The sequence below is a fragment of the Zingiber officinale genome, chromosome 2A, assembly GCF_018446385.1.
Source record: "Zingiber officinale cultivar Zhangliang chromosome 2A, Zo_v1.1, whole genome shotgun sequence".
Classification (NCBI taxonomy): domain Eukaryota; kingdom Viridiplantae; phylum Streptophyta; class Magnoliopsida; order Zingiberales; family Zingiberaceae; genus Zingiber; species Zingiber officinale.
The window spans coordinates 29,668,637-29,682,847 of record NC_055988.1 but is presented as its reverse complement, the minus strand read 5'-3'; the positions used below and the strand labels follow the sequence as shown (position 1 = coordinate 29,682,847).

General features: G+C 40.7%; 1 long non-coding RNA gene across 2 annotated transcripts; it reads right to left on the bottom strand.

Annotated features, from left to right (window-relative positions):
- Nucleotides 1-10,850: 10,850 nt before the first annotated feature.
- Nucleotides 10,851-12,819, bottom strand: LOC122039563. 2 transcript variants are annotated; one of them, XR_006128235.1, is made up of 3 exons: nt 12,728-12,819; nt 12,388-12,624; nt 10,851-10,934 (listed from the first exon to the last, which is right to left on the bottom strand). It is a non-coding gene; the product is annotated as an uncharacterized LOC122039563 (long non-coding RNA). The 2 variants fall into 2 exon arrangements; XR_006128234.1 differs by having other exon boundaries at nt 12,388-12,655; nt 12,728-12,786.
- Nucleotides 12,820-14,211: the final 1,392 nt, after the last annotated feature.

Genomic DNA, 14,211 nt, shown 5'->3' with positions numbered 1-14,211 from the left:
CACCTAGGGCTAGGAAGACCAACACCAAGGTCACAAGGGGAGTCACCCCTAGAGTTGATCTTGATGAGTCCCAAATGGCCAAGGCTTTAAAGCCTAAGAGGGTCATTAGGAGGGTTTCTAGGGAAGTTATCCCTAGTGAATATTTAGTGAACCCAATGAGCTCTAATAGGTATTGGGTTCCTAGGAGCATCTTCTCTACCCCATAGATGGGTTAGAGAGTATCAACTCCGATTAGAAGGGTAGTTAACCCAACTTTGAGGAAATTGACACTCAAGGAACATTTTCAAGGTTTTGTGAATCTTTGAAAATTAAATGGATTTATCATTTACTCCTTGAAGAGTAAATTGTGCCATATTTGAAAAAAAATTGACTTTAACCTTTATTGGCACAAGTTAGGAAAACCTAGAGAAATACCAAGTTGGGGTCTTGGTACTCTCTTGGGAATTTAAGACAATCTAGGCCTTAATTAAAAAGGTGTTATTCTTGAGGAAATATGAAATATGCCAATATTTGAGGATGTACTTAATGTTAAGTGGCATAAATTAATCAAGAAAAATAGGAATGCCAACTTAGGTTTGGGCATTTTTCTTAAAGCACTTTGAGCAATCTAGGTTTAGATTTTAAGTTAGCTAAGGTGTTAAGGATACTTAGATAGGTAATCTAGGTATTTTATTTGTGCTAACTTACCATGGTTGTTTGCCATATGCCATGCCATGACATCATGTTTAACTTATTATCATTCGAAATGTCATGATCATGCTTAGGCTAATTATATGTCATGCTTATTTTAAGTTTTATACTTTATGCCATGACATCATGAAATTGGAACATGCTTCTATTTATGACATCATTTTATGCCATGTCATCATCTCTTGCATCTATAATCAATGAAATTGATCTAAGGATAAACAACACAATTTGATATGGAGATCAAGTTGTTGTTTTAGAAAATGCATGAAAACTTAGCCTAAGATAACCTAAACCCATATCTCACATCAAAATTAACTTGGATGTGTTTGATACACTTTAGATGTGTGTGAGATATTAGGATCATGAGTTAGGATCAAGGTACATAGTTCTTGTACCTAGATGAGCCTAATTCAAGAGATTGGGGATCATAGGGAAAGTTTTTGTACAAGTCATGTACATTTAGCCCTAAGAATATGGTCCTAAATTAAAAGGTTTAAAATCATTTTGAAATTGATTTGAAAAACCTTGATGAAGCCATTTTAGTGATAGCGTTCATCATTGAGCAAATTGATACAAAGTTGACTTAACTTTGAACTATTTCAAAGTTTTTGAACTTTGTATCAAGATTTGAAAATGGAAGTTATTTTCATAGAAAACTATTTTTCCTTGATAGTATATGGTATGAGGAATGTATCCTCAAAATTTCACAATTTTTCGAATTTTCTGGAATTTGTTGTGAGTTTCTGAATTTCGGGAGAAGGAAATCAGAACTCGAGTCTGTCCAAGGCTGGATCGGTCACTGGACCGATCCAGGGAAGGCTGATCGGTCTGGGGACCGATCCAGAGGGGTTCTGATCGGTCCGGTGACCGATCAGGCGTGCTGAATTTGATGAATTTCGACTGTGGTCTGAAATTTCAGCTGTGGGAGTTAAGTTTCGGGTTTCTAAAGGTTTGAAACTCTCCAAGACATTGGTGGTGTAATGGTCAAGGGGGAGTTGACCTTTAGGGGGAGTCTTAACTAATTGTCAAGGGGGAGTTGACTTTTAGGGGGAGTTTTTACTCCTTAAGACTTTTGAGGATTTGTGATATGGAATTGTCACTAAGTTGAGTGTTGAGTTTAGTATCAAGGGGGAAATTAAGGGTTTCAATGAAAGGTATGGGACTTTCATTAGGAAGAAACTCTTGACCTTGATTCCCTCTTTTTGATGTGTGTCAAAAAGGGGGAGAGATGTCCCAAGGGGGAGAGTGTAGGTTTTGAAAGAATGTTCAAGGAAGAACATTGGAAAACCTAAGTTAGGTTATCGGGTTAACCTAACTTGATTTTGGATTTTGTCAAACATCAAAAAGGGGGAGATTGTTGGTGCAACCTTAGGTTAAGGTTGACCTGGTTGACCTGACTCGAGTTGACCTGACTCGAGTTGTGTTTTGATGTTTGACGATGTTTGACAAGAAGAGAGTTGTATTCTTGATGTTTGACAAGAATAGATGTTTGGGAGATTGTTGGTGCAACCGTAGGTCAAGGTTGACTTGATTCGGTGAAAAGTCCAAGTATGGAGACTTGGCACTGGAAAAGTCCAAGCAGGTAGCTTGGCACTGGAAAAGTCCAAGTACGGAGACTTGGCACGGGGAAAAGTCCAAGCAGGTAGCTTGGCACGCGAAAAGTCCAAGTATGGAGACTTGGCACTGGAAAAGTCCAAGTACGGAGACTTGGCACGGGGAAAAGTCCAAGCAGGTAGCTTGGCACGCGAAAAGTCCAAGTATGGAGACTTGGCACGGGAAAAGTCCAAACAGGGAGTTGGGCGCGGGGAAAAGTCCTGGTGAGTGAAGCCAGGCAGTCGGAACGTCCTGGTGAGTGAGGCCAGGCAAGGGAAAGTCCTAGTGAGTGAAGCTAGGTGAGTTGGAAAGTCCTGGTGAGTGAAGCCATGCAGTCGGGAAATCCTGGTGAGTGAAGCCAGGTGAAAATCCTAGTGAGTGAAGCAAGGTGAAAGTGAAAGTCCTGGTGAGTGAAGCCAGGCAGTTCGGAAGTCCTGGTGAGTGAAGCCAGGCAGATTGGAAATCCTGGTGAGTGAAGCCAGGTGAAAACCCTAGTGAGTGAAGCTAGGTGAAAGTCCTGGTGAGTGAAGCCGGGCAAGGGAAAATCCAGATGGATCAAGGGTGATCGGACATCTGGTGATGGGAAGTCCAAATAGGTCATAGGAGTGGCCGGATACTTGGTACGGAGAGAAAAGTCTAAGTGGGTCAAAGGGATTGACCGGACACTTAGCGGGGAGTCCTAGCAGGTCAAGGGAGTGACCGGATGCTAGGCACAATGTACCAACAGGTCAAGATTGACCGGATGTTGGTTTGGACTTGGTTTGGGGGAAAACCATGAGCTGGATCGATCTGGTGATCGATCCAGGTAAATTCGGAAATACTCGATCGGTCCGGTGACCGATCAAGGCGTGCCAAGTTGTTAACTCGATCGGTCCGGTGACCGATCGAGTCGATCGAAGCCAAACAGAGCGAGGCGCAGAGGGGCTGATCGGTGCGGGACCGATAAAGCCCGATCGGTCCCCGCATCGATCAGAGTTCCTCGATCGGTGCGGACCGATCAGAGGTTCTCGATCGGTCCATGGACCGATCGAGATGTAAGGCGGGGAATAGGATCGGTCGCGGACCGATCCATGGAGCCCGATCGGTCCACGCATCGATTCAGTACCAGCTGCGCGACGCAACGGCTAGATTTCTTCTGTGTTTCTTCGTTTTCTTCGCAGGTTATAAAAGGAGGGCTGCTGCTGCGAGCCTGCACTCTTCTTCTTCTTCTCCTTCTTCTAGCTTGCTGCTGCTTGCAATCTGAGCTTTGTTGAGCTCTCCCCAGTAAGGGAAGCTTCGTGTGAGCTTCCAGTCGACGGTCAGCTGCTGCTGTTGTCCGAGAAGTTGTTGCTTCACAGGCAGTCGACGAGAAGGCGAGTTAGTGTTTGTACATTGTTCTTGTCTTTCTACTTGTATTTCTTGTACTCCTTCTTGTTGTTGCAAGTTTTGTGGCGAGGTTTCTCCACTCAGAAGGAGTTCATATTAGCCGGTTTTCCGGGGACTCATCCACCGACGGATTGACTGGACTCGTCCACCTTACGGACACGCCGAGGAGTAGGAGCCCTAATCTCCGAACCTCGTTACATCGGTTTGTTTGAGGTTTGTCTTCTTTTCCTTCATTTCTACGTTTCATTTTCCGCTGCGCTAACCCTAGTTTGTAGAAACGCGACGATTTGGGGTCGGCTATTCACACCCCCCCTCTCTAGCCTCCGTACGAAGGATCCTAACACATATCACAAGGAAGGTCATAAGCATATTAATCAAATTTCTAAGCTTTCCTAGGTTTTTTTCCTTATCATGGCCGAAGGTTAATGAAGAAGGAAAATAAATTCCAAATAACTTACAAGCATAAATATCAAGCTAACTTCATATTATATCATAAGGAGATTCATGAGCATGCTAGGTTAAATTTTTAGCTTCCTTGAACCTTAAAATTTGTTCATGGCTGAAACCTTCATGAAGAGGAAACCAAGCTCTAAGCAACATGCAAACATAAATATCTAGCTAAATTCATATCATATCATAAGGAGATTCATGAGCATGCTAGGTTAAATTTTTAACTTCCTTGAACCCTAAAATTTGTTCATGGCCGAAACCTTCATGAAGAGGAAACCAAGCTCTAAGCAACATGCAAGCATAAATATCTAGTTAAATTCATATCATATCATAAGGAGATTCATGAGCATGCTAGGTTAAAATTTTAGCTTCCTTGAACCCTAAATTTGATAATGGCCGAAACCTTCATGAAGAGGAAACCAAGTTCTAAGCAACATGCAAGCAAAAATATCTAGCTAAATTCATATCATATCATAAGGAGATTCATGAGCATGCTAGATTTAGTTTAAAGCTTTCTTAGACACTAAAATTCTCCATGGCCGAACCATAAAGAACCATGTATCCAGATTTCAAGCAACATCAAAACATGATAACCCTAAGTTGGCTTTATATCATATCCTAAGGAGAGTCATGAACATGTTAGACTAAGTTTTAAGCTCTCCTAGGTCTTTCATTCACATCATGGCCAAAACCCTATAGAGTAATACCACTAGGTTCCAACACATACAAGCATGCAACCACTTAGAATCTTTCATACCATTTCATAAAGAAGATCATGAGCATGATAACTTAAATTTTTAACCTCTCCTAATCAATTATTTCAAGTCTTGGCCTAACACTTTATGAGTATGGCATTTAAGTTTTAAGCAACATACAAGCATAAGGACACCAAACCAATCTCTTATCATAGCATACATATCATATGGACATAGTGAACATGGTTAGTTTAGGTCTTAAGCTTTCCTAGGTCCTTCATCTATACTTGGCCGAAAGTTCAAAATTATAGATCTAGGTTTTAAGTAAACATACAACATAAGAACATTAACTAGCTTCTTTTACTAGGGTACTTATCATAAGGACATAATGAACATGCTTATTTAGGTCTTGAACTTCCCTAATCCTTTTATTCATGACTTGGCCGAACACCATAGCAGTATGAAATTAAGTTTTAAGCAACATACAAGCATAAGAACATCAAACTAATCCCTTATCATAGCATACATATCATAAGGATATAGTGAGCATGGTTAGTTTAGATCTTAAGCTTTCCTAGTTCTTTCATCTACACTTGGCCGAAAGTTCAACCTTGTGACCCTAGGTTTTAAGTATTCTAACCTTATGGAAAACATAAACAACTTGTACCACAGATGAGGGGATACTTACATCCTTTCGCTTGTTGATCTTAAAGGATGTGGTACCCTTGTGAGGAGGAAGAAGGAGCCTCTTTTCCTAGTTCTCCCTTTTGTTTTCTCTTTCTTGTAAGGAGTAAAGCTTGAGACTCCTTCTTAGGAATTAGTTTCCTTGGGGAGAAAACCTTAGCTTGGTTTTTAGAAATGAGGGAGAGAGGGCTCTATGTCTCGGTGGAGAAGGAAGAAGGAGAAAAAAGGAGGAGGAAGAAGAAGGAGGAAGAATTAACAACTTTGTTTTCTTCTCTCAATCCTATTTCTTTCTCATGTAAATGAAACATGTCTTCATTCATCCCCTTAACCCCTCTATCTCTACCCTCTCTTAATTCCCACGAAATTAGAGGAAAAGAAGGCAAGGAAGGCAACTTGGCTTTTGCTTGCTTCTTTCCTTAACCAAGAGGAAGAGGAGGTAATCTACTTGGTTTTCTCTTGTTCCTTTACTTAACTATCTTCTTTCTTTTAACTACAATTTCCATTCTTTTCTATTCATCTATTATTCATTACCCTAGTGGTTGCCATACACCAATTTAACTCTATTATTTGTGGGAGGTTCAAGATTCAAACCTTAACCTCACTTCCTTTTTATTTTATTTTGGTTTCTATTTCCATTTCTCTTTTTCTTTTATTCTAAAGGAAAAATACTCATAGGTATAGCTTATCATTTCGTGGGTTTTACAGTACCCCATACCTCATAGAAAGTTCATCCTCGAACATAAAATTGCTCCGGATACTTCCGTTTCATATCATCTTCTCGTTCCCAAGTGGCTTCTTCGAACCGTTGATTTTGCCACAGGACCTTTACTAAGGGTACTTCTTTGTTTATTAGCCTTTTGACATCTCGATCCAATATCTGAACCGGTCAGCTCTCGGAGGTTAGGTCCTCTTGCACTTGCACTGTCCATGGTTCGATCACTTGGTCCGTGCTCGAAATATATTTCTTTAGCATCGAAACATGGAACACGTTGTGGATGGCTGACATCTCTTGAGGCAGCTCTATTTCATAAGCTACCTTGCCAATTCTTTTCAGAACCTGATATGGCCCCACATAGCGCAGGCTTAACTTTCCCTTCTTACCAAACCTCATTACTCCTTTCATAGGAGCTACCTTGAGAAATACTGAGTCTCCGACACTGAATTCCAATGGCCTTCGTCGCTTGTCCGCGTAATTCTTCTGTCGACTCTGAGCAGTTTCTATTCTTTGACGGATGTTCTGTATAGCACGAGTGGTGTTAACGATGAACACTGTCTGGAATCTCATCTCTTTCTTTTCGCCGCCTTCGTAACAACATATAGGGGATCTACATTTCCTCCCGTACAGAGCCTCGTAGGGCGCCATTCCAATAGTAGCCTGGTAACTATTGTTGTAGGCGAATTCCGCTAAGCATAAATGTCGGCACCAGCTTCCTTTGAAGTCTTAGGCGCAAGCCCGTAACATGTCTTCTAGTACTTGGTTCACCCTTTCTGTCTGTCCATCGGTCTGAGGGTGGAAGGCAGTACTGAATAATAGCTTTGTGCCAAGAGCCTTCTGAACACATTCCCAAAAATGTGAAACAAAGCGACCATCTCTGTCAGAAATGATGGTCTTAGGAATCCCATGTAATCTAATAATTTCCTTGACATATAACTGAGCCAGTTGCTCAATTGAATAGGTCATCTTGATTGCTAGAAAATGGGCAGATTTGGTTAATCTATCCACGATTATCCATATAACATCATAACCATTTGTTGTCTTAGGTAATCCTGAAATAAAGTCCATAGAGACATCTTCCCATTTCCATTCTTGAATTTGGACAGGCTGCAGTAATCCTCCAGGCCTCTGGTGTTCTGATTTAACCCTCTGACAGGTCAGGCAGGTACTGACGTACTGAGCCACATCTCTTTTCATACCGGACCACCAGAATTTCTTTTTCAAATCTTGGTACATTTTGGTGGATTCCGGATGCATTGCATAGGGCGTTGAGTGGGCTTCTCCTAGTATCTTCTTTCGTAACTCTGGGTCGTTGGGAACACATAAATGATTCTTGAGGTATAATATTCCGCTGTCAGCGATACGGAATCCGTCATTCTTTCCCGCTAATACTTCTTGCTTTATCCGCTGGATGCTTAGGTCACGAGTTTGCTTCTCCAATACATCATCGAACAGCGTCGGTGCTATAGTCAAGGTAGAGAGTTGTCCGGTCACATTGTCAGCCCCGTAGTACCAATTTTCCCTGGGTTCCCCAATGAACTCAAATATCGGTTCGGCTTCAGGTCGGAAAACCACTTTTCTTTGACGGCACTCGATTGATGCACCGTACTTGCTCAGGAAATCCATGCCCAATATACTGTCATAATCTTGCATGTCAAGCACTATCAGATCACAGTAGAGATCTCTGTCTGCGATTCTGACGGGTGCGGCTCGCAGCATATGAGTAGATGGCATTACTTCTCCCGAAGGCAGGGTTGTTAAGAATTTGTCATTTAAGGCTTGTGGTGGTATCTCTAACTTCTCCATGAAAGGTGTAGAGACGAACGAGTGCGTCGCCCCAGTATCAAATAACACATTAGCATATTGACTGAAAATAGGCAGCTGACCTGTGACAACGGTAGAGGCACTTGCCAGATCATCTTTGGTAAGAGAGAAAACCCTGGCGTTCATCGTATCTGGCGGGGCTTCCAATCTCCCTTGGCTAATCGGAGTTCCTTCAATGGCAGCCTGCATCAGGTGTAGCTGTGAGGACGCACTCCTATTCTGGTTATACTGCTGGGGTGGTGTCTAGGACTGGGTCGGGCAATCTCTGGCCATATGTCCTTCCCGTCCGCAGTTGTAACACTTCCTCGTACCCTTGTGGCATACTCCGGAATGCTGCTTCCCACAAATGGTACACTGAGGGTACTTAGGCTGCTTATTTGCTGGTCCTCCTTTAGTGTTGTTCCATTGCTTCCTTTTTCCATTAGAGTTTCCTTTCCAGCTGGTTTTGGTACCCTGAGATTTCTGCCCCTGTGTCTACGCCTGATTCTTATTCTCGTTCATCGCCTTCTGATAATGTTCAGTGATCAGGGCACTGCTGACCAGTTCTTCTGTAGTCTGTGGTCTATTAATTCCCCAGCCACATTTAATGCTATCTCGGGTCGCAGCATTTTCAGCATCAGTCTAACCCTTTCTCTTTCCATGCTGACACTACAACAAATTTGTTAAAAGACAACGGTTAAAAACCGTTGTCATAGGCCCTTTAAACCCGTTGTAACTGACACTGTTGTTAAATGTGCGGTAAAAGACAACGGTTAAAAACCGTTGTCTTTGACCACATTAGACAACAGTCATGCAACGGATTTAAAGTGTTGTCTTTTAATACCAAAGACAACAGTTCTGCAACAGTATAAAACCGTTGTAATTGCCAGTTTTACAAAAATTTGATCGTAGATATACTTTTAACAACATATATACTGTTTTCTTTCTTCAAAATTTAGTTTAAAACCATTGTCTTAGAATACTTTTCACAACGGTTAAAAATCGTTGTCTTTATACATTCAGTTGCATGTTTATATATGTACTTTTCACAACGGTTAAAACCATGGCCATTGCACACAAACTGGTACAACGTAACATTTATACATTCACAAAAATAGTTTTCAACATATATACATTCGATTAGTTGTCTTTAATTTATATATACATCTTGTCTCAAACAAAAACCCGTACATGTGTACATTCACTTAAGTTTATAAACAATTCTATACAATTACTATAAGCTATCCAAACATGACCACAAGTAGTATCCAATCATGACAACCACAAAAGATGAAACCACAAAATTAAGTTTATAAGACCACAACCATGCAAACCCAGCTTGCAAACCCAGCAATTTCTCCCTGGTTCTTTTTCTGCATACCCAGCTTGCAAACCCAGCAATTTCTCCCTGTTATGAAAATAAAATATAGTTAAAGCCATAGAAAAAAGGAATGGCCAAATAAGCACGAGAAACGTTGCCGCTTCACAATTTCATGAGTAGTGAAGCAAGTGAGCACGAAAAAAGTTTATGAAACTGGTTCATATGGCTGTTCCAACTCTTCAAATTCATTTCTTTTGTTAGTTCAAGGCTAATTGTACAAAGTTGGACAAATAGTACAGCAGATAAGTTAAAGAAATAAGGTAATTGAATTAAATCGTCTTGTGCATGAAATAGAGCAAAAGTGTGCAGGACTGAAACCAGGATTGGCAAAAACGTCTTAGCAAGCAGATGAAGTTGAATCCAACACATACCAAGTACACATGAGCTATACGTAATCTAATATGATAACACCACCCTGCTTAAGTCAAGGTGAAGCCTTACACGGAATAAACCAACAATCTCTTACTTTGAGAATGTTGGAAAAGAAATAATGTTAAGAAAGACATCGTATATAAAGCAACTACGAACAGCATACTTGCAAGCAACACATAGAGCGCAAGTATTGTTACCTTATTGGAGAAATGTAGTTGCTTGCAAGGATTGTTACTTGCAAGTAAGGGATTGTTAAGAAAGACATCTATTCTTACATGTAGTTGCTTGCTTATTAAATAAATTAACCTCACATGAACTACTGAGAAATAATACAAACTAAATGGAAATAGAACCCATGTTTAGGGATAAAAAGAAAATAAAATGGCATACAAATACTTTTGACACACACCTCTTCAAAGGGATGACACCCTGGTTTAGTTTGAAGCTCCAGCTGTAACCGCTGTAATTGGGCAGAAATGTTATGCAATTATTTCTTTTATACAAATTCTAAGATAGGAAAAGAATGTGCCTAATCGCCATTCAACTATTGGATCCTTGGAATGACTGATAAAACAATATCTTTTAAGTTGTCAATTTAGGTATGCCAATCATTTAGTAAAAGAGAAAGAAGCACCTGGGCATGACTAACAATCTCACCACGAACAACATACTCACATTTTAGAACCTGAAGAAAAAGATAACAAAGTATTAATGTATGCTATAGATTCTCACACTGCCCTGTTGATTTTCTGCAAAATAAAATCATCTAGAAGACAAAAGGTACAAGATAATTTCTAGACTATTGGAATATATAGAAGACATGGCATACTCGGTTGAAGGAGTAACATAAAATGGATCAGTTTGTTACTTGAAATGAAATAATTCTATACTAAAATTCTCGAAATAAAATTCTTGGATGCCGGAGATGTCCGCCACTGGTGCCTCCATTTATATAAAAGCAGCTTCTCCTAGTTCTTAAAACAATGCTTCATTACATACAGTTCAAAAATTCAAAGATTCTTATAAACCAATTGATTGCAAAATACTGACAAATAATAAAACAACACAACCCGGAAAGTGGGCACCCAGCTCGCAAAGGTACAGTATAGTGGTTACCTTATGTAGATAAAACTTCACATCTGCTACACTTATGACAATGTCAGCTTCCAGTTCAGCTGTAACAAACCTGGATAATTCTCAAATCTCAGTATTCAGATGATTGAACTGACGTCTTTTAATATGTATGAAAAGAAAAAAAACACAATGGATATGGAAAATCATTTAATAAGGTAAAATAGCAATAAACTCAATTTCTGAACATATAGTCATAAATAAAGAGGAAACTAGAGAAGCTGACAGCGAACTATGTGATGATTGCAACTGTGTTAAAAATGAAATGTCTCCTGATCCTATTCATTAAAGCACTGTACATTTCTTAATACTTTTTATGATAAAATATAATTCTAAAACCATCACTCTTTGAATAAAAAACTTCTAGATAGACTACTTTCAGTCCAAGAGAAAATGTATCCACATGTTGTAAAAAAATTCAGATTCTCCATATAAAGTCTTCATGTTAAGAGGAGCCTAACACCCTTCTCTGAAACTCAAGTTAACTGATAGGGACAATCAATAAGTAGAAAAAAGCTTCTTCTTTTTTTGAAAAAAATGAAACTTATGTCTTCACAAGCCTTTGGTTACCAACAATAATACTGTTGGCATGGGTGAATGATATTATGTCACAAATGTTGACATGATTTCACTGACAGAAACTATATGGTTTGAGATATCGCTGTCAGTTGGCACGAGTTAAACATCTTGTTCTATCTGCCCACCAATGCATAGAATGGTCACGATAGGCAAATCAAGGGGGAAGGTTGTCTACCTCCGAGATTAGTCGGGAGAAGCCCAAACACTTGGATTATTAAAAAAAAAAATACAAGCATTCTCTGAGTGAGAAGATTTGGAACAACTTCTCTTTGTCAACTCATAGTATCTCTACACAACCCACCCACAAATACCTTTTGTATGCAAAGGGGCTTGCTCAAGCTCTACGACAACTCAGTGAGCTTGAGACAACTTTGTGAAATTTTCTTCAACTCATGAATAGCTTTCCCTGAGAACCGCACTCAAGCTCTACACTGCTGAGTGTTTTCTTTGACTCACGAATAGCTCCAAAATGGTTGAGGCTCAAATAACTTTCGTTGATTTTGGAAGCAGCAGAATAGCTCCTTTAGGTACATTCTTCTTTTTTCAGCTCCATCCTCAACACCAATTCACCACTGGTAGGATATGTTGACACTTTGTATGACACCAAATGTGTTTCATTCTGGCATAGGCACACTAAAAACTCTAGATCGAAAAGAGATTTTAAACCTTGAATTTAACCTCTAAGACCTCTAACTGGTGTAGAATCTCTACTCTAGTGCAATAAAAAGCTTCAAAAGAAGCAATTTTTTTTATCATATACTTGTCTATTTGGTGGAGCACTCTCTACATGAAGAACAAAGAGAAAGGCAATTTGCTTCATAAAATGAGCTGCCTCAGAAGATATACACACAGAACAAAGAAAATGCTAACAGGTAATTTTAACTTCCATTTTCTCGACAATAAAAGATCAATTTTCACAAGAGCTTCACCTGATATTGTTCCCATCAGAATGAAAGTCATCTGGCCTCGATCCAAGCTTCATATACTTCATCTTTCCAAAAGCTGCAAGAGGCTGAGAACCCTAATTATCCCTTCCCCCTTCAAAACCTTGGGTACATGGGAAAGGTCTGTTCTAGGGGTTGGTGAATAGTGAATTTCCTCATCAAGGAGAAGACCAAATCTCAAACCTTCTTCCAACAGATGCCTTCAATATCTTCCATAGTTGCCTGCAAGACTTCATCCTAAAGCATTAAACTGCTGCAGGAAAGAGAAGAAAAAACAAGGGGCTAGAGAACTTTGCACAGAGTCAAAGCTTTTAGACATTGTAACCTTGAAGGAAACTAATCAGCTCCAATCCTTCTTCGTTGACAGAGTAAAAGGAAAAGAAAAGCAAAAAAAAAAATGATGAGTGCCAAGCTGAACAGGGTGACCTCTATATAACCATGGGCAGGGGAAACGAAAGAAAAGAAAGAAAGAAAGAAAAGAGAAGCAGGAGGAGTAGGGGGACAAATAATTATCGAATTTTTGTACAGCCCTCTCCTATACCTTTGCGAGTTGGGCGCCGGGATGGCTGAGGATGGAGTAGTCGATGAGGCCGACGGAGGTAACGAGGGAGAGGCAAGCGAGGCAGGTGCCAGTGGCATAGAGGAAGACTCGTTTGGTGTGGTCGAGCGCTTGGGGGTGGTCAGCAGAAGCGCAACGGAGATGGTGAGGAGGGTGATCGCCCATTTGTAGGCCATCTTGCCCACGCGTTTGAAGTCCCTCTCGTCGTCTGGGGCAGAGCGAGGCGGAGGCTCGAGGGCGGACGGGGGCGGGAGCGGAGGCGGAGGCGAAGGCGGTGGAGTTTGGGGATTATTCTTCTCCTTCTCCTTGGGTAAGGGTTCACCGGTGACTCCTTCACCAGAGACATTTTTCTCGGTAGGAAGGCTAAGGGAGGAAAAGATCGTATGAAGAGAGGGGTTTAGGGTTCGGGAAGGCTAAGGGGGGAAAACAGGGCGCCAAAAAATTTTGAGGGGATCAAAACATTGCTACAACGAAAATGACAACGGTTTATTAAAACTATTGTCTTTGACCCCTAAAAAAGCGCTTAAAGACAACAGTTTCAGAAAACCGTTGTAAAAGGTGTTGTTGATTTTACAAAAAGTCGCTCAATGACAACGGTTTTTGCAAAACTGTTGTCTTTTATTTTTTGGAGGAGCTCAAAGACAACGGTTTTGTCAAAAACCGTTGTCTTTTACCAAATTAACAACAGTTCCTTCTAAAACCGTTGTCTTTATGGTGTTGCCTTTTAACATTTTTGTTGTAGTGTGACTAACTCTGGGCAGAGGCGTGCAAGACGGTTGAAGCGCTTCACTGCTTCGTTCACTGATAAGTCACCTTGCCGGAACTCGGTGAACTCGTCGTAATGCCGGTTCGTTACTTGCATATGGAAGAATTCCTCGAAGAACTCTGTCTCGAAATCCGTCCAGTTCATCAGATTAATTTATCTCTTAGCCTTGACTCTTTCCCACCACATTCTTGCGTTTCCGGAAAAACAGAATGACACGCATTTGATCTTTTCCGATATAGGCCAGTCCAACAATTCCACAATACTTTCCACTGTCTTGAACCAGGCTTGGGCGTCCCATGGCTCACAAGTACCCGAGAAGTTTTCCGGCTTCAGCCTTAGCCACTGTATCAAGTAGGTCCCTGTCGGACCACTGGGGCAGGGGCTACCGGTGGTACTGGTGCAGCTATTGGTATGACGGGCGCTACATTCTGATTTGCTGGTGGAGTGACAGGGTTTCCTTTCTGATTAATCAAAGTAGTGATTA